Source organism: Gorilla gorilla, chromosome 8, assembly GCF_029281585.2.
Source record: "Gorilla gorilla gorilla isolate KB3781 chromosome 8, NHGRI_mGorGor1-v2.1_pri, whole genome shotgun sequence".
Lineage (NCBI taxonomy): Eukaryota > Metazoa > Chordata > Mammalia > Primates > Hominidae > Gorilla > Gorilla gorilla.
Window position 1 is genome coordinate 142,505,968 of NC_073232.2, and position 24,522 is coordinate 142,530,489.

Below are 24,522 nucleotides of genomic sequence, written 5' to 3' on the forward strand. Positions count from 1 at the left end.
TGTTTCTTAGAATGCAATTGCTCTCTTTCTGGGCTGGAAGCAAGTTCTCACGTGATTGGAAAGCGTGGTGCCAGGGCTGTCAGCTCCAGCTGTCCTGTGGTAGCTGGTTACACGCTGAGGTTGCCCTCGCCTTGAGTCTTGTCACCTCCGATGCTGAGGCCCACTGGAACGCTGCTTCTGGCGCATCGCGAACCCTGCATGTTAGCCGGGTGGCAAGGAGTAGCCAGTTCTCTGCTCACCCACATGCTCTGTGGTGCCCCTGCACTAACAGCACGAGTTCAGATAAAATTATTAAGAATTTCGAGATGACGATAGCAGAACGTGAAACTGAGTGTGGTCCTTCTGAGTGCAGGGCCCCATGGGACCGCACAGGTGGCAGGCCTGGAAGGCCAGCCCTGCTTCAAGGAGTGTGGCTGAAGGAAGTCGGGGAACTCAGGCCCTGACCCCAGGGTTCTCCTTTCCCGGAGATTCTGTTAAAGGGCCACTCACCTTAGCCATGATCTCTTTGAACTTGCTCCGAACTGCTCGCTAGAGAAACACACACCTGGTCACCTGTGACCCCTTGTTCTAGGTGCATTCCTGCAGGGACATACTCTCCACCCGATGCTGAAACCACCACAGCAAACAGGTGCTGTCCTGAATAGTTGACATGTATTAAGTCATTTAATTGTCACCACAACCCTATGAGGTAGGCATTTTCAGCCCCATTTGACAGATGGGGAAACTGAGGCATGGGTGAAGCACACTGCTCCTGGTCATAGTACCTGTTGGATTTGACTCTGGGCCTCCTGGCTGCAGTTTGCCCTCTTAACCCCTGTGAGGTGTGAGGAGTCAGTGAATTGGCTCCTGTGGCTTGGGAGGGAGACATGTTCCTCTGGGTGTCCAGGGACAGCACTGGGTGCAGGGTGGAGTGCTGGGCTGTGGATGGGCCCATACTGGTCCTAATGGTAGGCAGAGAGGGTGAGGAGGTGCCCAGGACCGGCTTTGCCGGAAGGAGAGAGAACGCTGGCACCACAGGAGCAGCCCACCGTGAAGGCCATGCCCTGCCCAAAGCACGGTGCCTATTTAGAACCTGAGGACCCCCCAGCACGATGGCGTTTTTGGAGTTATTTTTGTTGGTGGGGAAACAAGCTCAGGAATTTGCCAAAGCTCTCATCCAAAGGGCGAGTGGCTCAGCCAGGGTTCATACCAGGCTCCGGATCCTGCTTCTCCCGGATCACAGCAAGCGCTGTGCTCAGGCCTGGGGTGGGGGACGGATTCTCCCTGAAGGCAGGTCTGACTCGGGCGGGAGCACCCACCCCGCTGGGTTCTTACGGCGGATCCGTTACCTGGGTCTCCAGAGGGTGAGGTCGCCCTGGGCACCCTGGGAGCAGCAGTTCAGATAGAAATCCTCCCATGCCGTGTGCAAACACTAAGTTTTTTGTTTTGTTTTGTTTTGTTTTGAGACAGTCTCGCTGTGTCGCCCAGGCTGGAGTGCAGTGGCGCGATCTTGGCTCACTGCAAGCTCAGCCTCCCGGGTTCACGCCATTCTCCTGCCTCAGCTTCCCGAGTAGCTGAGACTACAGGCGCCCGCCACCACGCCCGGCTAATTTTTTGTATTTTCAGTAGAGACCGGGTTTCACCCTGTTAGCCAGGATGGTCTCGATTTTCTGACCTCGAGATCTGCCCGCCTCGGCCTCCCAAAGTGCTAGGATTACAGGCGTGAGCCACCGCGTCCGGCCGCAAATACTGGAAGTTTTAAGTCAAGTGAACAAACATTAAACTGTTCTGTCCTCTTACCTTGACAAATACACCTACCAGTGACCGGGAAGGCTGCCTTGTGAATTTAGAAAGTCCTGGGTCTTGGCAGCTTCAGGGGACAGATCGCCCCGCTCACGTGTGCCCCTCTTGCTTCCCACCCTGTTTCTGTCCCTTCCCCGGGGCCCTGGGGCACACAGGGGTGGGATCGGGGGTCCGGGCCGGGAAGGGCTGCTCAGGCTCCGGGCACGCACTCCTGGGGGCGGCCCTTGCGCGTCCCTTTTGGAGGGGTCTGCCCCACGCATCCGGGGAGGCACGCAGCCCCTGGTGCCAGGGTCCAGGTGGTGCTACTGGGGAGGGCGCGTGCAGGAACCAGCAGCCCTGGAACCAGACGCCAGGATAGGAGCTGGTCACGAGCCCTGCCTGGCTGGGTCGGGTCCCTGTCCTGGGTCCCAGAGTGCCCTGGACGTTGGGGCTGCAGGGACACCCCGGGGCCAGCGACGGCAGGTGATGTCCAGGGCCCCGCGCCAACTGGGAGCTTTGCTGCCGCTGCGGCCTGGTGTGAATTTGGAGGGACAAGGCCGGGGCGCGAACTGAATCTACCGTCATACGCGGAGTCAATGCACCATCTCCAGGACCTCGAAAGCCTCAGCTTCCACGTATGCAAAACGGTCCATGGTGCCCTCGTCCCCTGGTCGCTGCTGCACCATCGAGGTCAGCGCGCGGCAAGTCCCAGGTAGGCCACGTCGGCTGCAGACCTCGGCGGCGGGCGGTGGCGGCGCGTGTCCACGCGAGGGCGCTGCGCACCGCGCTTCAGCCCGACCTCGCCTTCTGCAGGGGCGGTCTCCTGGCGCCAGGGGGCGTGCGAGGACCGAGGAGAGCGCAAGAGTAAGCCCGCGGGTGCCGGAGCGCGCGCCCCGCCGTGTGCTGGGTCCAGGGCGCGCGGTTGGCCTGTCCGGGCCTCCTTCGCAGACGAAGCGGCTGGAACGTCTCGGGGGCTCGCCAAGCCAGAGGCGCACGCCTGCACACGTGTGCGGGGCTCACCTGGTGCTGCGGCCGGCTCGGGCGTTACCTGCACGCACCGCTCTACCTGCGGGAGCGGAGTGGAGTCCGCGGTGCCTGCGTGGCCGGGGCAGGACCCACAGGGTCCGGCTCAGAGCCCCGCCCCGCTGTCTGCGGCTGCCGAGCCTTTCCAAGCTCGAGGGGGCCGGGACCTTTGGGAAACCAGCGCCTGAGGCTTGGGGGCGGTCATGCTGGGAGTGGCGGCTGCGGGGAAGCAGGGCGGATGCCTGGACCCCTGGAGCCCTGCCCCCTCGTCCCCGGGGACCCGGGGGTCTGTCTGGTTGGGGTCCGAGCGGCCTTGGGGTGGGCGCTGCATCCTGGCCCGGGGTGCGCGGTTGTGCAAGGGACGCACCTGTCCCGTCCTGCCTGAGCTGCGACCTGGGCCAGAGAAGGGAGCGGAGCTGGCATAGTCCCAGCCCCAGCCCATTGGGGCGCCTTGCCCGCCTCCCCAAGCCTGGGCCGGCTCGGCCGCTGCAGCCACCGGGCCTGGGCCCCAGCACTCGAGCCGCAGGGCGTCGCAGGCCTGGCCTCGCTTCCCCAGAGTCGGCCCTCCCCAGGAATTTTTTGTTCCTTAGCCCTAGTGAACCTTCTGCGTCCCCTCGAAGAGGGGAGCCAAGGGACCTTGGGGACAGTTGAGGTTCGGGTTTTTAAAACACCAATAGGCTTTATTTTTAGAACAGTTCTACATTTACAGAAAAAATGAGCAGCTAGTCTGGAGCTCTTATTACACCCCCTGCTGCCCTCCCCAACCCGCCCCGTGAACGTCTTGCACAGGCGACGTGCATTTGTTCTAATGAATGAACAAATAGTGACACGTTACTCTTAGCTAGAGTCTATACAGCTGAGGTCCCCTTTCTGTCCCAGGGTCCCACCGGGTCGCCGTCTGCTCACGCTCCTTGTCTCTGGTGATCGTGACAGTGTGAGAGTATTTTGAAGGCTCTTTCTCGACTGGGGTTTTCTCATGGTCAGGTTGGGGCAGCGGTGTTTTGGGAGGAAGCCCGCAGAGGCAAGGCGCTGCCCCCCTCCCATCACATCGAGGCTACAAGCTGCTGACACGCCTTCTGGCTGCGGCGCTGACCTTAATCACCTCGCAGGTCTCCACCCCAGTTCTGCTTTCTCCCTCCTTCTATAGGGTGTCGTTGGAAGTCCCTGTGTGCAGCCTACACTGAGTGTCCCTGAGGGGGAGGAGCCCATAAATTGCTGAGTTCTGCATGGAGACTTCTGCATATTCATCTCTCTTCTCCATTTTTTTTTCTTTTGGAGACAGGGTCTCTCTCTGTCACCCAGGCTGGAGTGCAGTGGTGCGAACACAGCTCATTACAGCCTCGACCTTCTGGGCTCAAGCGATCCTCCCACCTCAGCCTCCCAAGTAGCTGGGACCACAGCCATCATCACACCTGGCTAATTTCTTTGTATTTTTTGTATAGACGGGGTTTTGCTGTGTTGCCCAGGCTGGTCTTGAACTCCTGATCCTCCAACTTTGGCCTCACAAAATGCTGGGATTACAGACATGAGCCACTGCACACAGCCTTCTCTGCATTTACTCATCTATTTGATCATTGTGTCAGTGTAGACTCATAGGTATTATATAAGGGGTTAGGAGGGGTGTGGTTATAGGCTGCTTGTGTACACTTGGGCACTTGTTGTGTGTGTCCCTATGCTTGTCTGTGTTTGAAATGTTTCTAATGAAGTGAAATAAAGATGGGGTTAGGGCCGCCACTGAGGGGTGAACCAGGCTGGTAGACAGTCTCTTACCAGAGCCTGCCCCTGTGTCAGGGAGGGCTGGGTCTGGACTGGGCTGTGTTGGGCCTTTGTCCCTGCCTGGTGCCCTGTGTGTGCTAATGGCTTTGGTCCTAACAGAGGCTCCTGGGGCCTAGGGGGTGGTTCCTGTTGGCCTCCAAAACCTGCCCTACTCAGTGACCGAGAGAGCAAGTTGGGACCCACTGGGACTGGGCCCTGCCCTTCAGGTGGCCCTGTGGCCTCTCCGAGTGCATGGCAGTAGAAGTGGTGGGGGACATTGCAACCTGCAAAGTGCTGGGCTGGAGGCCACTTGCTGAGCCACGCTGTTTCTGGCAGGGACTTTCTGACAGGGCTGATGTGTGTCCTGAAGGGACTCCTGCCTGCGTTTGGGGCTGTCCCTGAAGCGAGAGCATGGGGTGTCTGTGGGGGCTGGCTCCCCTCTCCTGAGCCCACCCCGGTCTCTGTGGATGGCTGCCGGCCTGGGTTGATGGATGTGGGCTCATTATCTTGTCTGTCTTAGGGGAAGGTATTAGCTTGGCAGTTCATAAAAGATTTTAATTAAAGAGGGAAGAATCATTTTGGCAAACTAGCCTTGTTCCCAAACTCAAATGACCTGTCAAGGTTATAAGTTCGGTTAATTTCCACACAAAACCTTGCTATTTTGGGGGAATTCAGCTGGAGTCTGGGGCGACACCACCGTGGGACTGGGCACCCTGGGTGGAAACCTGTTTCCCTCTCTCTTCTTGCCTGTGAAAGCCCCTGGCAGCCACCCTGTCCCTGCTTCTCCAAAGCCCCACTCCCTCTGCCCATCTGCCCACAGTCCCCATGGGTCCCAGTGTTACCCTTGACCCCTTCTCCACATGCCCTTCCCGCCCAGGTCCTGGTCTCCTGCAGAGCTGCCTCATCTCCAGGCATCCACGTAGGCTGCTACATCCTCTTCTCCATGTGCCAGTGATGGGATGCTTAAAATACATTTTGAGAGAGTTATGGGCTCACAGGCAATGGCGAGGGATGGTACAGAGAGACCCTGTGTACCCTGCCCTGTTCTCCACAGCAGGAGAATCTTGCAAAATTGGAGTGCAGTAGCACAGCCGGGACATCCCACCAATACACCACGAGCCTTGTTCTGGCTTCAGTTTTGTGTGCATCTGTGTGTGTGGGCACGTTGAATTCTAGACAATTCCACCACAAGCACCCACAGCCAGATGCAGAACAGCCATCACCGAAGGCTCCCTCCTGCCCTTTCACCCACAGCCACCTTCCCTCCCACCCAGCTCTCCTGGGTCGGGGGGTGGGTCTTTTTAAACCACACCGCAGGTCACGCCTCATGTAGCCTGCAGTGGCATCTCCCAGGCCTTCCCAGGCTGGGTCCGCAGGGCTCCTCACCATGGCGGCAGAAGTGGCCCCTGAGTGACAGCAGGTGCACTTGCCCTGCCCGGCTGTCTCAGGACCTCCTCACCCCTGCCTGGATGCTGCCTGGCCCACCCCTTCCACTGCCTCCCTCACACTCCTCCCCTTCCCCCGCCCGCCTTCCCCCTATGCTCTCCCTCTGACTAAGGGAAGAGTTTCTCAAGAACCTTGCTGCCCCTCTCTCTGTCTCTGTCTCTTTCTCAGTCTCTTTCTGTGTCTCTCTGTCTGTCTATATCTCTGCCTCAGTGTCTCTGTCTCTGTATCACGCTGTTTCTGTCTATATATATCTCTGCCTCACTATCTCTCTGTCCCTTCATGCTACCAGGACGTCTGGCTGCCCTTTCCTCCCTCCTGCATCCCTGGCATGTGGAACGGTGCTCGATGACTCAGATCCCTGCTCCCTACCTTGGTCTTTCCTGAGCCTGCTCAGGGCTGTGCTTGGGGACAGGATGGGGACCTGTGGCTTCTCTCACCTCCTCTCCTGCCAATGCCTGCTGCCCTGCAGGCCCCTGGAGGTCCCAGGCTGGTGACTGGGCATGCAGACGATGGAGGAGCCCCCAGGGGTCCTCGAGGCACCCCCTGGAAAGTGGCCAGGTGTTGATTTGGGCCGAGCCGTGTGTGGGTCTCCTGTGGCCTGGCCACCAGCAGGGACAGAAATGGCAGGGTGATCACTGGCTGACCCAGAGATTTTGTTTCCACTGAGCCTTGGCCTTCGTTGACTGTTACCACTGGGCTTTGAGTCAGACGTGGCATGCTGCTAGAGAGCAAGAAGGAGCGAGAGTGAGAGAGAGAGAGGGAGGGGAGGGGAGAGGAAGGGAGAGGAGAGAAGCAGGGAGAGGGAGGAGGACGGGTGGGGGGGAGGAGGAGGTTCTGAATTCTCCCAGACCTCCCAGCCGGCGCCTCCAGGCCGATGGAATATTTAGTTCTGAATCCTTCCCTGGTGCAGATTTCAAGTGAGGAGGGTGATCTGGGCCTTGTCCATCTCTGTCATCTCTCAGGTGTCTGGCAGGCTCGGCCCCTGGCTCGTGGCCATTGTGGGGGCACAGAAGGAGAAACAAGGACGTCCTTCGGCCTCAGGGGCTGGCTAGACGCAGGCAGGAGTGAAGATACACACGGCATGGAAAGGCAGCCGTGGCCCTTAGTGACAGCAGCGCTGGGAGCCTGGCTCCCTGGGGGCTGCTGCTGGATGGGTTCAGAGATGAGCGAGAAGGAGCGGTGAGCTGGGAACGCAGTGCCCTCCAGGCCAGGGAGAGCTGGGGATGGGGCTGTGGAGGGGCTCTGCTGGGGTCTCTGAGTCACACCGGCTCCTCTGTGGCACTCCTTGGCTTCAGCACCCCCTCCCCACTCCCTCCTGGGTGCAGGATCCCCTCCTGCGGTGTCCCCTTGCTCCCCAGTGCTGGGTCCATGGAGGCTCCAGACACCGTCTGCTTGTGCATGTCCAGCATCCATGCCGAGTCACTTGGTCACTCGGGGGACCCCACGCAGCTGGCACCAGGGGCGTGCAGTGGATGGAGGTCCATCCATAGTAAGTATGGGGCTAGCCCTTGACCCCACAGTGACTGGGAGCCCCCCAGCTCCTGGGCAGGGTAGGGGTGATGGAAGTGGAAATGCTGCTGGAAATACATTGGCCTGGGCCACTGCGGCAGGAGGAACTGTGCAGGGCCGGAAACCCAGGTGCAGGCAGGCTCTGTGGGTGGTGGCTGCTGGCCTGGGGACAGAGGCTTCAAGGACTGCAGTCGTAGTGACCCGACACTGACATAGGTGGGACTGGCAGAAGAGGCCAAGGCCAAACCTCGAGAATGAGCCCAGGTGGCTGGCTGGACCCCAGGGGTGGTCCTCGAAGCCATTTTTGGCCCAGGGTGCCGCGGGTCAGTGCCAGGAGCCCCACACGCAGCTGCGTCCTGTTTGCATCAGGCCCGAAGGATGGGAACAGGACAGGGAGCCAGGTTCCCATCGCCCATCAGGCCAGGCCTTCTCAGGAGCCCTCTGTGGCCTTCGTTAGGCTCCTATTACAAGGCTGCATATGGACAGGTGGGGCTTACCTGATTCTCGCAGCACGGATTCTATTTTTTGGAGCAGGGGAGCGGGTGGGCACCCTGCACAGCCCGGCCATTTAGTAAGACTCGCTTCTTTCTGGGTGTGCTGGGTGTTCACTATGCTTTCATGTCAACAGGAGAGTCACTGTCCCCACCCACTGTATCACGCACCCATTGCCACAGTAACAACAGTCAGAACCCCCACCCCAGTTCTCTGCTCCTGTCTGTTGCCAGCTTGGGCTTGTGGACTGTGCTTGGTGGGGCACTCACACACGTGGGGTTGGCTGGGGGCTGGCTGCTCTGGGACAACCCCGGATTGACAGCTCAGCTGGGCTCCACTGGGCCTCTCATCCTCCCCACAGCTGGCCTGGGCTTGTCCTCAGGGAGCTCACAGAGTCCAAGATGGCAAGTAGATGTGTGTGAGCCCCTGGAGCCCAGACTGGAGCTAGTGCCATGTCCAGCGTCCAGGGGTTGGGAGAGGCTTCACCTCTTCATGGGGGCTGCAAAGGTGCATTGTGGAAGTGTCAGGCTGCAGGGAGAGAAGACTGGTGTCCACTCACCAGCAGAGTTAAGCTGCGGGGAAATGACCGGCATTGGTGTGCATGTGTGTGTGTGTGGGTGCCCATGCATATGCGTGGGTGTGTAAACTCGTGGGTGCATGGATGTGTGTGCATGTGCATGGACACGTGCACAAGTGTGTTTATACATGTGTATGTGTGTGTGCATGTGTGCATGCATGTATGTGGGAAGACGCAAGCTCATTTCCAGTGTCCTGCTGGTGACCCCCAGGACATCTTGTGGAGAGCCAGGATCTGAGCCCACATGGGCGCCAGGGCAGGAGCTCCAAGCTTGGAGTCTCCAGCCTCCAACAGAGCGTGGACTGTCCCGGCTGCCTAGGAGAGACTCCAAGGATGCTCACACAGCACCTCAGCTGCAGAAGGTTGCAGGGAGCATGTTTGTGCAGCCTCTGCTCTGGAATGGCTGTCCTCCACTACATGATCCTGCGGGCATCCATGGACACAGCAGGCCACAGTGTGGCACCAAGGCCTGAGCTCGCCTGCCATGGCCCGTGGTGGGCATCCAGCCTGGCCCCTGCCACCCCATGACCCGCGGGGCATCCCTGCTCTCCTGGTAGCAGCAGCACAGTGTGGGCTGAGCACCAGTCAGGGCTGACAGGCTGCCCCTCTCCAGGTGGAGGGGGTATTCCCTATACCCCATATTCCCTGTCTGCCCCAAATCCTCTGGGTCAGCCTGGAATCAGGGGTTTGATGGAGCATTCTTCTCTAGGCAGGGCCTCATCGCAGTGTGAGCAGAGAGAATCTTTCCTTTATTAGGATACAAACTGGGAACTGATTTCTTCTACTGCTTGTGGCTGAGACCCTTGACATAAAAATTATTCTGTTGAAGGGGGATAATGCTGCTACCAGCGTCAACACTAACAACCATAACGGGGAATAATTTTCCAGCTGAATTGAGTAGGTATTCTGCAGAGTAGAAGCCACAGAGGAGCATGGCCTGGTAGCGGCATCACCTGGTGGAGGAGCATCGCCTGGTGGAGGAACATTGGCTGGTGAGGGAGCATCGCCTGAGGGGGGAGCAGCACCTGGCAGGGGAGTATCATGTAGTGGAGGAGCATCACCTGGTGGAGGAGCATCGCCTGGGGGGGAGCATAACCTTGTGGGGAGCATCACCTGGTGGAGGAGCATCGCCTGTGGGGGAGCATCACCTGGTGGGGAGCATCACCTGGTGGAGGAGCATCACCTGTGGAGGAGCATCACCTGTGGGGAAGCATCAACTGGAGGGGGAGCATGACCTGAGGGGGAGCATCACCTGGGGGGTAGCATAACCTTGGGGGGAGCATCACGTGGTAGGGAGCATGGCCTAGTGGGGAGCAGCACCTGGGGGGAGCATCACCTGCTAGGGGAGCCTCACCTGGTGGGGGAGCATCACGTGGTGGGGGAGCATCATGTGGTGGGGGAGCATTGCCTGGGGGGTAGCATAACCTTGGGGGGAGCATTGCCTGGGGGGGGAGCATCACCTGGTGGAGGAGCATCACATGTGGGGGAGCATCACCTGTGGGGGAGCATCGCCTGGGGGGGAACGTAACCTTGTGGGGAGCATCACCTGGGGGGGTAGCATGACCTTGGGGGGAGCATCACCTGTGGGGGGAGCATGACCTTGGGGGGTGAATCACCTGGGGGGGGGGAGCATAACCTTGGGGGGAGCATCACCTGGGGGGGAGCATAACCTTGGGGGGAGCATCACCTGGTAGGGAGCATGGCCTAGTGGGGAGCAGCACCTGGGGGAGCATCACCTGCTAGGGGAGCCTCACCTGGTGGGGGAGCATCATGTGGTGGGGGAGCATTGCCTGGGGGGTAGCATAACCTTGGGGGGAGCATTGCCTGGTGGGGGAGCATCACCTGGTGGAGGAGCATCACCTGGGGGGGAGCATCACCTGTGGGGGAGCATCACTTGTGGGGGAGCATCACCTGGTGGGGAAGCATCACCTGTGGGGGAGCATCACTTGTGGGGGAGCATCACCTGGTGGGGAAGCATCACCTGTGGGTGAGCATCACTTGTGGGGGAGCATCACCTGGTGGGGAAGCATCAACTGGAGGGGGAGCATCACCTGTTGGGGAGCATCACCCGGGTGGGGGGAGCATCACCTGGCCAAGGTGCCAGATTCTGTGGCTGTCCTTTAAATCCAAGTGTAGTGGCATATCCTTCCCCCTAAGCACAAAAGTCAACAACATAGTGACAAGCTGCTCATTAAGAATTTTGTTGCAGGTTGGGCGTGGTCGCTCACACCTGTAATCCCAGCACTTTGGAAGGTTGAGGTGGGTAGATCACCTGAGGTCAGGAGTTCGAGACCAGCCTCGTCAACATAGTGAAAAACTGTCTCTACTAAAGTACAAAAATTAGCCAGGTGAGGTGGCATGCGCCTGTAATCCCAGCTACTTGGGAGGCTGAGGTAGGAGAATTGCTTGAACCCAGGAGGTGGAGGTTGCAGTGAGCCGAGATCACGCTAGTGCACTCCAGCCTGGGTGACAGAGCAAGACTCTGTCTGGAAAAAAAAAAAAGAATTTTGCTGAGAACATGTTTGGCTACCTGTGCAAAAATGTGAGTAATTGATTTCAAATATAGCTAAAAATACAAGTTGTAAAAAAGACACCAAATTTTTGACCAGCAGAATTTTTTTTTCCCTCAGGAGCTCTTGGATCTCTTTGAGAAATGTATTCTGTTTCATCCTTAAGCTACAGATACGGAAAGAAAATGTCATCTAGAGGTTTCACAGCACACCGGGATTTATTGTAGCAACCCCTTGCTAAAGAGGTGCTCAGTGAGATGATATTCCAGTAAAAAGCTCACTAAGTCTCAGTGAAATGTCTGAGTAGCAGAACATTGAGGAAGCAATTTGGTTTCATTACTTGTAAGGGCATTGTGCATTACAGAGTCGGGTAGGCATGAGAAGCATGGGGCAAGTTAATGGAAATGGCCTTTTACTAGAGGGACACATTCCGTGATGCTCTTTTCATAAACATACATATACAAATCTTATTACTCCTAAAACATCCTTTAGCTTTTAATCATGAGTTCCTAGAAGCCCAGGCTGCAACCGGGCACTGCTGGCCCAGGACCAGGTTCTGGGATGAGTGTGACTGCATGGTCTCCAGGTGACCCTGGCCGGCCCCTTCTTCTGACCACTGAAGGCCCTCCTTCTCCTGAAAGACTGTATCAAAAGCAGATGGTGGGCTGGGCGCGGTGGCTCACACCTGTAATCCCAGCACTTTGGGAGGCCGAGGCGGGTGGATCACCTGAGGTCAGGAGTTTGAGAACAGCCTGGCCAACGTGGCGAAATCCTGTTTCTACTAAAAATACAAAAATTAGCTGGGCGTGGTGGCAAGTGTCTATAATCCCAGCTCCTCAGGAGGCTGAGGCAGGAGAATCACTTGAACCCGGGAGGCGGAGATTGCAGTGAGCCGAGATTGTGCCATTGCACTTTAGCCTGGGAGACAGAGGGAGACTCCGTCTCAAAAAAAAGAAAAAAAGAAAAAAAAAAGCAGATGGTGGTTTCAGGTCTTAAAGCTTTGCTTGTAAAAGGCACTGGTTTTTAGCCTCAACTTCACTTAGAAGGGAGACTTTAGAGCTTTATAAAAATCCCACCCATGTCCAGAGGGACTTAGAAGGAGTCCCTGAAGGCGGAAAGCAGGAATGCTCTGCTGAGATCACGTTTTACTTGCTTTATACCTAGAGAGTTTGTCTTTGAAGGGATTTGTGTATCTCAGGATGGCTGGCTGAGATGCTAACTCATGTACTTACACTCCCTATAGATCCCTTCACCCCATGACAGCAGATTTCTGCTTTCAGTTGCCCTTAATGCAGAACGGAGGCTCTCACTGGTGTCGGGATGCAGCAATAATAGGAAAGTGGAGCGACAGCTCCTGGGCCAGTGACACCCGGGGGAAGGACGGTGAAGGTGGAGGGTGGTGAGCATGAGCACTGAGCCACAGGGGCTCCTGGAGCACCGGAGGGACCCCAAGCAGTGAGGGCAACAAGGGTGAGGCCTGGCCCAAGCCTCAGATTACGCAGAGCACTGGGTGAGCCCGAGTTCTTAGCCCAGGCAGGCGCACAGTTGCAAGGTCAGGGGAAACAAGAGGACCCCCAGCTACGGCATGGGGACAACTTTTGAATCCTCTGATTCTCTGTCCCCACCCTCCATTTAAAGCTAGCACTCCCCTTGCTTGAAAACCACACGTGGACGCCCAGCCTGCAGGGCAGCGCAGCCTCCCTCAGAGTTTGGCCTCCCCTCCCCTACTGAGCCCCCAGGGGCCCGGTACCCCGTGGGCACTGCAGGACCAGCCAGCTTGTGCTGCCAGGAGCTGGGAGAGGCCACATGGGACTGGAACTTGGGGGTGGCATATAGGAAGGTGGGAGAGGAGAATCTGTTGCCATGGAAGCTTCGGGGTATGAGGTTCATGCCCTGGCAGGCCCCAGTGCTCAGAAGGCTCCTGCAGGCTCAGGAGCGATGGCCTGGCTGAGGGAAGAAGCGCCAGCGGGTCCAGAGAGGAGGGGGCCAGAGGCTCAGAGACACGGATGTTCACAGGAGGTCACATGTATGCTCTGCGGGGAGCCTGCTGGTGAGGGCTCCAGCGCCCCTGGGGAGCCCAGCGCTGGCCTCTTCTGCAGGCCAAAGCCGTGCCATCATAGAGCAGGGCTCACCATTTGGGGTGGGCGGGGCAGGATGTCACTGTGATAGGTACACAGAGAAAGAACACGGTTTTGCAATGGGTGGCAGCGAGGCCCTGACCCGGGGAGCACTGTGGAGAGATTTGAAAGGGGGACATGTGGCCCCAGGAGAGAGCGGGCCGCCTGCTGGGCATTGCTCAATGTCTATGGCCACAAGAAATGAGGAGGTTGGGGGTCACCAGCAGGACACGGTCACAGTTGTGGGCCACGTTTCTGGGCCTGAGCCAGTTTTCCAGCTGGAACCCACTGTCTGAGGAGGCCTGGTCTGCAGGAGGGGAGAGGTCCCGCTTGGCTTACACCCCTAGCCTGGGCTTAGAGAACAAGGGGGCCTGGCCCAGGACAGAACCTTGGGGAGCCCCTGGGCTGAGCTGGGAGTTTGCATAGCAGCCCCATGGATGTCCGCGGAGGCCTCAAGGTCCTTCATGAGCTGGCTCTGGTCAGTGGACGGGGCACATGGTGAGTACCCGGAGGGAAGGAGGCAGGGCCTCCATGGCTGGGGAGACTCAGGTTGTCTTTTCTTATCTGGGAACACCAATACCAGGGGGAGAGGAGGGCAGAGGCTCCAGAGGGAGGCCGAATGTGAGCCAAGGGCAGTGGCTGTGATACGGACTGCAGCGGGTTGCTGCCTCAGGCCTGGGGGACACATGGAGAGGAGTCCGTGGGGTGATGACCAGTTCTGAGGAAAAAGACCCAGTGAATAGAGGGACCCACTGTCCCAGTGTGCCGAGACCGAGGAAGTGCCTGAGACATGGGAATATTCGTCCTCAAGCCAGGAAAGTCCTGGGTAAGACAGGCCCAGTGGGTCACCTAGTTGGGGAAGAGGGGGACATGGAGATGAGGAGGGACCTGAGGAGGTGAGGAGGGATCTGAGGAAGTGAGGGGAGATCTGGGGAGCTGAGGGGGGATGTGGGGAGGTGAGGAGAGATCTGAGAAGGTCAGGAAAGATCTGAGGAGGTTAGGAGGGATCTTAGGACGTGAGGAGAGATCAGGGGAGCTGAGGGAGGATCTGAGGAGGTGAGGAGCAATCTTAGGAGGTGAGGGGGAATCTGAGGAGGTGAGGGGGATCTGAGGAGGTGAGGGGGGATCTTAGGAGGTTTGGGAAGATCTGGGGAGGTGAGGGTGAATTTGAGGAGGAGAGGGTGGATCTGAGGAGGTGAGGGGGGATCTGAGGAGGTGAGGGGGGATCTGAGGAGGTGAGGGGGGATCTGAGGAGGTGAGGGGGGATCTGGGGAGGTGAGGGTGAATTTGAGGAGGAGAGGGTGGATCTGAGGAGGTGAGGAGGGATCTGAGGAGGTGAGGGGGGATCTTAGGTTTGGGAAGATCTGGGGAGGTGAGGGTGAATTTGAGGAGGAGAGGGTGGATCTGAGGAGGTGAGGGGGGATCTGAGGAGGTGAGGGGGGATCTGAGGAGGAGAGGGTGGATCTGAGGAGGTGAGGGGGGATCTGAGGAGGTGAGGGGGGATCTGAGGAGGAGAGGGTGGATCTGAGGAGGTGAGGGGGGATCTGAGGAGGTGAGGAGGGATCTGAGGAGGTGAGGGGGGATCTTAGGAGGTTTGGGAAGATCTGGGGAGGTGAGGGTGATTTTGAGGAGATGACAGGGGAACTGGCGAGGTGAAGGGAGATAGTGAGGCTCAGCTTGACTGTGGCTGCTTCCAGATCTTTTTAAGCTGGGTGTAATTGCTCATGGCTGTAATCCCAGCACTTTGGGAGGCCAAGGTGAGTGAATCACTTGAGCCCAGGAGTTTGAGACCAGTCTGGACAACATAACGAGGTCCCGTCTCTACAAAAAACAAACAAAAATTAGCTGGGTGTGGTCCCAGCTCCTCAGGAGGCTGAGGTGGGAGGATGGCTTGAGTCTGGGAGGTTGGGGCTGCAGTGAGCTGTGATTGCACCACTGCATTCCAGCCTGGGAGACAGAGTGAGACCCTGTCTCAAAAAAACCGCCAAACCCAGCAACAAAACCAAGTCTTTTTTGTTTTGTCTTGTTTTTTTTTTTTTTTAGCCAGAGTCTTGTTCTGTTGCCCAGGCGGGAGGGCAGTGGTGCAATCTCGGCTCACTGCAACCTCTGCCTCCCGGGTTCAAGCGATTCTCCTGCCTCAACCTCCCAAGTAGCTGGGATTACAGGCACCCGCCACCACGCCCGGCTAATTTTTGTATTTTTATTAGAGAGGGGGTTTCACTGTGTTGCCCAGGCTGGTCTGAACTCCTGAGCTCAGGCAGTCCACCCACCTCGGCCTCCCGAAGTGCTAGGAGAGCCACCGCGCCCGGCCCCAAATGTTTTTTTTTTTCAAAAATCAATTAAGTGGTGGTAAAATACACTTAACATGAAATTGCCCTCATCCTTTACCCTCACAGCCTGCACAGCACACACGGTGCCCGCACAGCCCGCACGGTGCCCGCACAGCACACATGGTGCCCGCACAGCACACACGGTGCCCGCACAGCCCACTCGGTGCCCGCACAGCCCGCACGGTGCCCGCAGAGCACGCACGGTGCCCGCACAGCCCACTCGGTGCCCGCACAGCCCGCACAGCACACACGGTGCCCTCACAGCCCACACGGTGCCCACACAGCCCGCACAGCACACACGGTGCCCGCACAGCACACACGGTGCCCTCACAGCCCGCACGGTGCCCGCACAGCACACACGGTGCCCACACAGCACACACGGTGCCCTCACAGCTCGCACGGTGCCCGCACAGCCCACACGGTGCCCGCACAGCACACACGGTGCCCTCACAGCCCGCACGGTGCCCGCACAGCCCGCACAGCACACACGGTGCCCACACAGCACACACGGTGCCCACACAGCACACATGGTGCCCGCACAGCACACACAGCACACACGGTGCCCTCACAGCCCGCACGGTGCCCGCACAGCCCACACGGTGCCCGCACAGCACACACGGTGCCCTCACAGCCCGCACGGTGCCCGCACAGCCCACACGGTGCCCGCACAGCGCACACGGTGCCCTCACAGCACACACGGTGCCCGCACAGTCCACACGGTGCCTTCACAGCCCGCACAGCACACACGGTGCCCGCACAGCACACACGGTGCCCGCACAGCCCACACTGTGGCCACACAGCACACACGGTGCCCACACAGCACACACGGTGCCCTCACAGCCCGCACAGTTCCCGCTCAGCCCGCACGGTGCCCGCACAGCACACACGGTGCCCTCACAGCCCGCACGGTGCCCGCACAGCACACACAGCCCACACGGTGCGGTGGTGCCAGGTGTCCTCTCGCTGCTGTGCAGTGCCCTGAGGTCCGTTGGGAAGCTGCTGCCACTCTGTTTTGTCATCACTGACAAACTGTCGCAGGCTGCTGGTGGCTGTGGCTGGTTGCTAATGATCTCAGGGAAGAAACACCTGACCTCCTCTGATTTCTTCAAACTCTGCACAGTTAACCTGTTTCCAATAGAGAACTGAGAATTACCATTCATTCCTAATGCTTAATCAGGGTTTAATACATGGAAGATCTTACTGTTAACCTCCCACGAGGACGCTCTCATCTCAGTCGCCTTTTAAGAGGGCTTCTCGAAAGTCAAAATAATTCCCACTGGTTATTTTTAATGCTCTTATTGTATGAATTGCACAAAAATATTCAGCAGATGAATGCAGTTTTTTTTTCTTTAAGCTCCAGAAGATCGGCTCGAGAAAGGCCCGCCTGCCCCTCCCGCCTCCACCTGCCCCTGCTGCCTCCACCTGCCCCTGTCCATTCTCACCAGCCCTGGTTGCCCTCCGTCCATCCCTGCCCACCTTCTCTACACTGCCCGCCCGCCGCTGCCCACCCCCGCCCGCCCCCGCCTGCCCCCGCCTGCCCCCGCCGGCCCTGGCTGCCAGGATGGGCGTTCTTAGGCTCTGCCTGCCCCAGGCCCTTGCCAGCTCTGACAGTGCTGGGGAGGGTGACAGGTACCAGCATGCCTGTAGCCAGGCATCTTCACAGCTGATGGCCCTGGTCTCACAGACCATGCCCCTGCCTCAGGTTCCCCGAGGACTTCCCCTGGGCCTGGGCCTGGGCCCCTGCCTTGCTGCTGGCACCCTGATAAAATTCTGTGTCATAAACACAAAGTGTTTATGAAGGCAGCATACAAGGGCACTTGTTGTAAACACAAACTTGGGATATTTTTCTGTTTCTTGTGGAGGTTCACTACTCAGTGTGCAATGAGACTTATCTCATGCGTTTGTCCTCATTTTCCTGCAAAGATAATTGCGTGTGATGTCCTCTGGCATGCCGTGTTTCCCTTTCTGTGTTCCTTGACTTTGAAAATGCGAAGGTTTTATAAATAAGTGCAATAAAGCTGATTCTGTATAGAATGAAACCAAAGCCTCTCTTTCTAATTGCATCTGTTAATCTTGTGCACATCTTCATTAGGGGTTTTAGGATATTGGAAAGATGCATCAAAGTTAGCAATTAGAGTCTCCTCAGCAAATATGGGTTGCTTGGCCTTTCTTTGTCAACAGCTGAGGGTCTGGATGCTTCCAGCAGACAAATCCAGGCGCTGACCCTGCCTCCTCTGGGTACTCAGGTGTGACGTGTGTCTGCTTTTCAGGGTGCACTGATTTAGTCTGGGGCCATTTCACGGCCTGGGTATTCCGGGCCCCAAGCTAGCAGTTCGTGTGCACTTTAGTGTCACAGCAAAACGGAGGGTGACTAGGACTCCAGGTTTGCAGACAGGAAATGAAGATTCAGAGAGGTAAGGACAGGTACGATGGCATGTGGGATTAGAGCCCAGGTCTGCTGATCGGAGCCCCAGGTGCTGATGGCTTTCCCTTACAGCACAGGCCTCCCTGAGGGCGTTGGGGGGAGTGGGTGAGGCAGAGCATCGTGCTGGTCCCAAGAACAATGTGGGTGTTTGTAACATGAGTTTGGTTTGCAGTGGACTCTAGGTGCTTCTTACCTGAGGTCTCCCTGGGTTCTCACGGCAGCCTGAGTGCATTCTCCCTCTTTCCTGGTGGGGACTCATGCTCTGCCGGTCAGTGGTCCCTGGCCACCCTGCTGGTCCGTGGAGGAGCTGGGCCTTGCACTGGCCTTCTTCCACCAGGGCCTCTGGAGCCCCTCAGCCGGGCCCAGCCAAGGATGGACTGAGGAGAGGGAAGAAAGGGTGGGGAGGAGACCCAAATGGGGAGGATGGAAGGGGACAGAGGACAGAGAGAGAATTCAAAATCTCCGTCCCTGCCTCACCAAGCTTCTGAATGTGGGCATGTGGCTTTAAGAGCTGAGAGTGAGGAGTTAGAAAAACTGTAAAGAGAAAGACACTTAAGTAACAGTTTATTGGTCTAATTGAGGAAAGAATTATGGAAATTTATTTTCCAAAGGAATGGGGGTATTTAATTAGACACTGATAAACAGGTTCACTTCAGTCTGATTCAGAACTTCGAGGGGCTCTATTTTCCTCTTGCCGCTGCCATGGTGAGTGGCGTTAGCTCATTTTGTCTGCTCCATTATTCTCATTCTGATAATTAACTCAGCAAGCTGGATGCGGCGTCTATACACGTGTCAGGAATCTTCTGTGCAGAGCAGCATTTGTGTTCACCTGAGAAGGCGCCTGGCCTGGGATGTGCTTGGAGAGGTGGTTATGAAAGGAGCGGGTGGAAGAACCACCTGCTGAGGCCAGGGTGGGGTCCTCCCTACGCCTTCCTGCAGGGAGGGGCCAGGGTTCTCCATTCTGCCCAGGGGGGTCCTCGTCGGAGGTTGGTGTCTGCGTTACATCAGGGTAGGCGGGCTATTGTGGCGATGTTTAAGACGAGAGGAACTGTCAGATGTAACATGCCTGGCCTTAGCATTCTGGGGCCACAGTCATGAGAGATGGGGAATGTCGCTTAGCTCCGCTCTCTGTGAGGCCTGGGGTCTGCTACGGGGGAGTGGGGCTTGAGGTTCATGTCATTAAATGGCAGTGACGTTTCATGAGGTCCCAACACCTGCTGCCCCCATCTCTTCCTCAGCAATAAGGCGCCAACTGAACGACAGCATTGCACCCTATGCTGGCTATTGAAACCCTTCCGTGGGCGACGGCCTCCTGTAGGTTTAATTCTCATTTACTCCTCAGGACAACCTTGGGAGGTGCTCTTCGTCATGTTTGGGAGACAACTGAGAAGTAAAGAATCTGAGAATCTTGATCAAAGTCATACAACCAAGGTGCATATTCAAGAACAGCAGGATATTCAAATGCTGAGCTTCATACAGAATGTATATCAACGTATTTGTGGAATTAATCTTAGAACATCCTATTACAGAATGTCGGTTTATCATGCGTTTGCTGTGGGGCACTGTGCTGAGTTCCACGAGCACAGATGAGGGAGGCTGAGTCACTGGGGCCCTCAAGGCCCACGTGGGAGCTGGGCGTGTGGGTGCCCCTTGAAGGAGGAGGCCGCTGTGCTGGACGCTCCGGGCCTCTCGTGCATCCGTTAAAAGCTGTCTGCTCAAGCTCAGGTTGAAGAGGACCTTGGCAGGCAGGGAGTCCTGCGGTCACACGGTCACGCAGAGCAGAGGTCGGGCATATGGGCTCCTGGTTGGATTCCCGGGATGCCAGTCCTGGCCCTGCCTGCCTTGTGCTGTGTGGCCTGGGTAAAACACTTGGCCTTTCTGTGCTTCTGCCTTTCTGTCTGCTGAAGGGGACGGTGGTTCCTGCTGTGGGGTGCGCTGTGGGATGGGCAGCAGGCACCGGCACGTGGTGCCCTCAGCTCAGGTCTGCAGATGGCAGACACCGTGCTATTAGAACTGTTATTCATCGGCATGTGGCCTTGGGGAATATGTTTTCCTTTTTCTTAATAAATTACAAAAGTAATGCATGCTCACTGAAGTTCAGACAATACAGAGGTAATTATGTGTAAAATGAACTGAAAGCTGCACACTCTGTCCTTCCTCTCTGGCCTTCTGCAGGGAAAAAGCCACTCCAGCCCTGGGCAGGCTTCATCTGGAATCGAGACTCCAGATCTTTTTTCCTATGTTATTTACAAATACAAACATATATGTATAAAATGCTTGCTTTCATGTTTATAGTCACTGAAGCCACTCAGCGCTCATTATACTACCTGTCCCCCCACACACACACTCACACACACTCTCACACACACTAACACACTTGCACACATGCACTCTCACACACTCACACATACGCACTCACACACTCTCTCACACACTCATACGCAGACACTTTCACACACACACACTCACTCTCAATCATACACTCACTTTCACACAACCACACATACACTCTCACACACTATCTCACACACAAACACAATCACACACTCCCATACACACACTCACTCACACTGTGACACCACGCACATTCACACACACCCAATCACACACAATCTCACACACTCACACCACACACCCACACACACTTCTCACACACACTCCCACACACCCACACACACACCCAATCTCATACACTCTCATACTATCTCACACACCACATGCACTCACACACATCCCCCCACAATCTCACACACACACACTCACACATGATGTCACACACACTACACACACACAATCTCATACACCACACACCCACACAATCTCACACTCATACACACACAATCTCACACACACCACACACCACACCCCCACACAATCACACACTAACACACACACAATCACACACACACCACACACACATTCATCCCCCACACTATCTCACACACACACTCACACTCAGACACACACACACTCACCCCCACAATCTCACACACACACACTCAGACACACACACACACTCTCACCCCCACACACAATCACACACACACACAATCACACACACACACATGGCAGCAGCATGTAGTGGACATGTTTGTGTCACTGGAGAGACATTGTCAGCATTTATGGATGTGTTCTTGCCATGGCGTGATCCACCTCGCTATGTTGAATCATCCCGTTACTTGGGTGTTAGGTGCCTGCCCCCCACCCCTCTCCTGCCCCCACTTTTCAATGAGAAGGAATGTCCTAACAGGTGTTCTTGTACGTTCATCTTTAGATGGGAGGAAGATTTCTGTTCAATGAAAGCAAAAACCAACATGTTCAGCGTCTGCCCAGTGGCCTGAGACCTGGCTGGGAAGTCAGCACGTCCCATCTCTGGGATAGACCCGATTAGGGCAGGTGGGCTGTCTCTTGGGGATGTTGTGTGTGTGTGGGGTGTTTCTGGGCTGGGGGTGCACGGCTCTTTGCACATGGAAATATTCTGGCAATGAAATTGAGAGTCTGCATAGACTTTTCAGTAGAGAAGGAAATACTTGTATTGAGAATTAAGAAAATTACAGTAAGAGAATTAAACATTAATTGACAAATGGAAATGCATCCAGAGAAAGATCTCCAAGTGGATGAAAGGTTTTAGAACCATGCTTTAGGCAGAATGGGGATGCTTCGTCCGGTAAAGGCATGGGAAACATCATCATTTATCACCTGTTGGAAGGACTTCATGTGGAGGAGGAGCAGAAATGTTTCTGGGTGGCTTCGGAGGGTAGAGGTAAGACTAAAGACTACAACTTAGAAGAGGCTGATTGTGACTCTCAATGCCGGTGAAGCCTTTAACATGAAGATCTGTCTATTGAAGACTGGGCTGGACTTCCAAGCCCAGATGAGGGAGTGGAGCCAGGAGTCATCCTCTCCCCTCTGCTCCTAACACAGGTTATAAGTAAACTGTTTTACAAAAGAAGAAATAACCATATTCAAAAGCAAGGGCAAACTGCAGGCCCAGGAGTGAGAAGGCCCATGGAGGTGAGCAGAGGCTGAAACAGTGGGTTCAAGGGACTGGGGACCAGAGTGAGTGACCAGCAAGACTTTCCAAGCCTCCAGTGCTTATTGGAGGAGCTGCTGTTAACCATGCAACCTGTGGGGCCAGGCCGAGGCAACTGCAGAGTCAGGTGAGAGGAGCAATGTCCATGTGAGACATTGCAAACAAAAACTGCAAATCACAAGACACTTACAGCCCCAAGAATCAATTGGTAGACAGTACACGTGGGAAAAGGCACACCCAAGGAAATGGAAATAATAGCACAATCTGAAAACAACTTTAAGGAGGGAAGGTTCAGAATCTCAAGGAAGACTGAGGAGGAAACTGAATCCCTGAAATGGGAATGGGGGGGTTATTCATCCAGAACAGGCCTGATTCCTGGGAAGAGGACTCTAAGATGAAGATCTGCACAGGGCATTTATTGAGAAGGCTCGGGAACGATGCCTGTGAGGGACATGGTAGCAGTCAGGGCAGAGTGAGGGGTTGAACTGTGGCATGGCTGCAACAGAGACATGGATGAGTCTATAAGGACCTCAGAGATGTCCCCTATGAAGCAGGGGCCAGGTATCCTCCTAGGAAGCACAATATCCTTCAGCCAGGCTTGAGCTTTGGTGCATGGTTCAGGCAGTGATTTTGATGCAGGGACACCGATTCCTCATTTTGTGTCCAGGGTCCAGCTCTCTCATTTCCTCGTTGGTTAGTACAATGCTGTTTCCTGATCCTGATGAGGTTGTTGGATTCGTGCTTTCTGTAAATGTTGTTTCTCTTGTATTATAACCTAATCAAATGGCTCTCAGCAATACAACACTGTGAAATAGCTCTTGTAACTATAAGGACATTTTTCCAACTAAAAAACCATGCATGGTAATGTTCACGTATATTTCATCATTGCTTTTATTTGAAATTATTCATGTCTTTAGAAAATACAAATTTGTTGCTCTGAAAAAAATCCCCAAAGCAATACAGCCTGAAACTGACAGGAATCCCAGAAGACTCTGTGTGTGTTTCACAGAGAGGATTGTTTAGCTCAGGGCACCTGTCTGAGTGTTCTCACATGTCCCGTAGGCCACATGGTCTGTGGCCTGTGGGGATGGCCAGTGCAGAGCCATCAGGGGTTCAAACCCAGAGTACAGAGGCCAGTCACCTGGACCCAGCCCCTCTTCACTGGCAGCTTGTAGAGGATTCCACAAAACCAGGCCCAGTGATTTCAGGTTATTTAAAAATGCGTGTTGTTCTGCAATTCCATAGCTGTTATAAAAGCACCATCCCAAGACTATGAAAATCCTTTCTTGGAACAAGCAATTCTGAATGTTCAGCCTGTGGGTTGCAGAAAGAGGCTCTGAAATGTTACCCCCAGAGACTGTGAGCTTTTGAATCTCTTGCTTTTAGCAGGCCTCCTTCCTTTCCCCTGACTTGCTCTAGGGTTGGCGAGGAGTCGCTCATGTTTCCCCTGGTGGGTCAGTGGAAGCAATTTTTCACATTCTTTTTTCTTATGTGTATTTCTCTCCCCAGATGTGCTTGTCGTGGCAGGAATATAATAATGGGTATTGCTTCGCCCCTAGCCACGCCATATTTTGTCAACTGTATTTGTTTCCTGGGGCTGCCATAACAAAGTATCACAAATTGGGTGGTTTAAAATAATGGCAATTTATTCTCTCACAGCTCTGCAAGCCAGAAGTCTGAAGTCAAGGTGTCTGCAGGGCTGTCCTCCTTCTGGAGGCCCAGGGGAGGGTCCTTCCCCACTTCCTGCAGCCAGAGATCCTAGCGCTTCTTGGCTCTGGCAGGATAAGTGCAACCTCAGCTTCCGTCTTCACACGGCCCTCTCCACTGTGTCTTCTCTTCTGTCTCTTAAAAGGACACTTGTCATTGGATTGAGGGCCCACCCAAGTAATCTGAGATGACTCCATCTTGAGATCCTTAATGTCATCTACAAAGACCCTATTTCCAAATAATGTCATATTCATGGGTTCTGGGTTTAGGATGTGGACATATCTCTTCGGGGACACCATTCGATTCACTACATCAACAAAGATGCATATGGAATTGTAGACTGTGAGTGAAGATCCAATGTTTGGGAACTGTAGGTAGCTTAATGGTTGAAGGAAGAAAACAAGGTGAAGTTTATTAGGTAGGGAAGATAATTTGGGGTGAGAATGTGAACCCTGTGAAAGGAAAATAAGAATCTCAGGACCCCAAACTCACTATGCCAAAGGAAACAGTCAAGCTTAGGAACCAAATCATGCAAAACTGCCTCCCAGTTTGTTCCTAAATAGCTGCAAAGATGGAGGCCGCCTACCTCCCCATGGGGGGCTCCTCACAAGCAAGTTCCTTTCAGGCCCCAAGATCTTTATCCTAAAACAGACTTCTGTTGAGTTTCACCCTGACAGTGTAAATTAACAGCTTATCTGCTCAGTAGGGCCAAAGGTGGAACCAGAAGTCATTCCTCTACTCCCCTGAGTCATTCCTCTACTCACCTTTGACTGCTTCTTCTATGTTTATTTTATCTTACGTAAAAATGCAGTTTCACTGAGCGCCAGACAAATGCAC